General features: G+C 42.0%; 1 protein-coding gene across 1 annotated transcript in view; it reads right to left on the bottom strand.

The window, feature by feature from the left end:
- Positions 1-3,400, bottom strand: part of LOC119430445 (activating transcription factor 7 interacting protein) — a 40,632-nt gene extending 37,232 nt beyond the window's left edge. The window contains exon 1 of the mRNA XM_037697852.1: positions 2,892-3,400. The gene's annotated coding sequence lies outside the window, so the exon portion shown is untranslated. The remainder of the gene's footprint in view (positions 1-2,891) is intronic.
- Between the last annotated feature and the right edge of the window lie 511 nt (positions 3,401-3,911).

Genomic DNA, 3,911 nt, shown 5'->3' with positions numbered 1-3,911 from the left:
AAAAAAACCATAGTTCAACTTTTATAGCAACAAAACAAAAGGCAGAAAGTCTAACTCGGGTACTGCTGACATTAGGCCACACCCCTTTTTAGGGCCGTGTGGCTCATGGAAAAGTACTGGCCTCTACCACTTCAGGCCATGGGGGAGTTCAAATACACAGTGAAGAATGCTGCAAGATATTTACAAACTCTACAAAAGAGATCACAATGAGACATATTTATAAAATGTTACATTTTTTCTTTATTTTTGTTCTGTCTCTTTACATTCAGGACAAACCCCCAGCAGTCTGTCCTACCATGTGCCCCTCCCCCTAACTGTTATCTCTGCAATGTGCTGACTGAGTTTGCTGCTTGTCTTTGCGTCGACACGACACTCGCTGAACTGACTTGGTAGGTCTAGGTCTATGCAGACTTGTTAGTTTTGGCCAGTCTCCAGTTGCTGACTTGGCATGTATTTAACTGCATGTAGTAACATGTGAAACAACTAGGAAAGATTAGTGGTATTTTTCTAAAGTTAATGTAATTTTTTTCGACAAGGTCATGTATATAATACAATAATTACACAGATACAAAAAGGTAATAAACTGGGGTGGCAGCTTTAAAAGCTGCTCCCTCCTTCACAAAACAAAAAAACAGAATTAAATGAAGTATACCATGTGACAGACGCAACAGACAGGTAGGTGGGGGAGGTGAACCTAGAAACTGCTCTGTACGAATGAAAGAACATCTAAAACGGGGTTTTTTTTTCTTCTAAGTAATAGTTTTAACCAATTCTGTTACATATGATGACAAACTCCACTTTTGACATCTTTGTACCTGCAACTAACTTATTGCTCTGCAGGTTCCTAGAGAAGCAGCTCTGCTCATCGGTAAAAATAAAAAAGTCCTAAATAAAAAATAACAACATTTTACCTTTAAAAATCAACCAAACTGTGCACTGAGACACTTCTGTTGTGACTTGTGCTATATAAATAAACTGAATAGAAACAAAAAGCAAAAAAAACCAGTTGAACTCGGGTACTGCTGACATTAGGCCACACCCCTTTTTAGGGCCCTGTGGCTCATGGAAAAGTACTGGCCTCTACCACTTCAGGCCATGGGGGAGTTCAAATACACACAGTGAAGAATGCTGTAAGATATTTATAAAACCTACAAACTGAACACAATGAAAATGTATAGTTATAATCTGTCTTTTGTTTCCTTTTACCTTTCTTGTCAGTTTTAATTGACAATAGAAAACCATCCAGCAGTCTGTCCTACCATGTGCCCCTCCTTCAAACTGCTCTCTGAACGAGCTGGTTGGGTGTGCTGCTCCTTTTAGCATTCACATGGCACACTCGCTGAACGGACTTGGTAGGACTGGGTCTACACCGACTTGTTAAGTTTGGCCAGTCTCCAGTTGCTGACTTGGCATGTACTCATCTACATGTACCGGGTAATGTATTAGAAAAACAAGAAAAATGAGCGACCCATGAGCATTTTAGGCGAGTGTACTATTTTTTCTACATGGTCATGTATGTTGAATGTATGGCAAGAGTACATTAAATCACAATCACACCTAACGACTAGATAAAAGCTTTCTTTTTTTAAAGAAAGTAACATAAAAAAGGGACATGTGTACAAAAATACATATATGCCAAAATACAAATGTGTCTGTCTTCAATAAAAGTTAAACTCTTAAGCCAAGAGCCAACCATTTTCACGAACACTTTCCAGCTTGGCCTAAGACACCTTCTTCCCATCTTGATGTGATTTATTTAAAGACCAAGACCGTTACAGGTAGAAGCCAACACGCCACTGTTGCACCTCTGAGCCGCCAACGAAGGTGGTGCCAGAGCTGAACAGTCGATATCGCCAGGGGATAACAAGCAAAGGAAACCAAAATAAAAAAAGGGAGAAGGAAGGAAACAAAAATGTGTTCAATTGTGCACTGTACAATTCTGAATGAGAATAAAGTTTATAGCGTAAAGCAAGCTAGGACTACGGCTGGAGGATGTGACGTAGAGATGACAGATGGGACCATTCAATCGCTAGAAATGGAACAGTAGATGTTGGATACATTTTATGCGTGGTGTTCCACGTCGATAAGGCTGAACTGCACTCCCTGCCATCACAACTGGTGATTATGAAAGAGCAGCTTAAACAGCTCATCTTTACGCCAATATTGTGATCATACGTTATGAAAGGTCCCAATATAAGTGACACCTAAATTGGATTATGTATAATTTGAAATAAAATATGAAAAGTCCTATAAAGTCTTGTCAAACAATTAAGTGCCACAAATGCAAAGTTTGTGATCATTTGAAAAAAATAACTGCAGAACTGCAAATGTGTCACAGCACAAAGTACAAGGTCAAGGTTATCAGGCGCTGGTCACACAAATAATTTAACATCGCCTTAAAATACTAAATCTGATTGGTCCGCTAACATTTGCAGAAAACACTCTGCCCACCACTTGGTTTAAATTGATTAAACTGGTTTTAATTTGAAATGAATTTAAACATACTAGCATGGAACGCTTTAGTTATGTGACGAAACGTTACGCTATTCTCAAGTTTTCAAATTTAAGACAACTGCAATAATCATAACCCAACATTTTAGCCTACTTGGAAGGCATTGATAAGTTAACATATTGAGAACATATTAAAAATTAAAATGAAGTTGGTCAAAACCAAATAAATATAGCTGGTCACAACTGCTAGCTAACAAGTTAGCCGTAGCAGGTAACCGTAATTGGTAAAGCTCATTTAAGAAAAGTGCCCCACATTAATTAAAAACAAAAAACATTTTAAATATTAGTTGCAGGTTTTATTGTAAGAGTAAGTTTAAGACGCTGTACATGGATAAAAACGTGAAACAACTGAAACCTTGCTACTAGCATGCAGCACTCACCAGCTTTGTGATGGAGTTTGCTTGAGGCTCCGGGTCTCTGAGTCCCGCGGCTCGGTTCTTCTGGACCCTGCTGGCCTGTCAGATGTGCTGTGAGCTCCACCGGTGTGAACACGCAGGGAAAAAGCTCGGGAGCTGTGCACCACACGGTGTGCTGCGCCTCCGCTCACAACTCCACTGACTCCGACCGTCCGCCTCGCTTGAAAAAATAGGCTCCTCCTCTTTTTGCGCAAACGCACAAAGGAGGGAAAAAAACGTGCAACGGCTGTCGCGTGACGTCGGCTGTCGGTTGGACTCGGCGGACGCGACGAAGTCGCTCGGTGAGCCTTCGCCTGAATCTTTTCTTCACTCTTTTTTAGCCTGCCCTGCTGGTGCCGGCACCAAACGCCGGTACCTAGAACCGGTCAGGTACGTGTGAACAGCTCCGGAGGATCCGGCAGGACTCGACAGGCTCACCGCAGCTGCAGCCGCACGCTCTACAGACATAGCATGGAGAGGGAGGGGCGGGGCTTGTTCATGACGGAGGGAAAAAAGGCTTTGGGGAGGGGCTTAAAGAAAGGGGAGGGGCCAGCTGCGCAGCTGCCCCCCCCCCCCCCCCGAAGTAAAATGGCTTCTTGTTTTCTGCAGTTAAGGGTGTGCAGGAGGTTTCCAGTGGTCCCATGTGCAGTGCTGTACCCACACAGTTGAGACCTGTGACACAGTTCCACCTTGTTTGTTTGTCCTGATTTTTGTTTATCAAAGTGTTGGCACTCGTGACTTGAGAAGACAATACCGACGCCAAGATAATACAAACCCTGGTAATGTGGTGAGCTCTAAAGGTTTTGTTCTTTTTCTTTGTGCCAAGTAAGCAGATAGTGACGTTTTTATTAGTCTGTGATTTGATGTTTAATCGTAATTTATTCACCTTCCAAAAAAACCACACATCCATGTGCAGCAGGTAAGTTGTTTTTCCTGACTGGTCAGCCATTTTGTTGACTCACTTCTACATAAAGAACTCGTAGGTGTTCCACATGAGACCAGCAG

The sequence above is a fragment of the Nematolebias whitei genome, chromosome 3 (assembly GCF_014905685.2).
Source record: "Nematolebias whitei isolate Nwh7 chromosome 3, NemWhi1, whole genome shotgun sequence".
NCBI classification, from domain to species: domain Eukaryota; kingdom Metazoa; phylum Chordata; class Actinopteri; order Cyprinodontiformes; family Rivulidae; genus Nematolebias; species Nematolebias whitei.
This window is presented reverse-complemented; position numbering and strand designations above follow the sequence as displayed.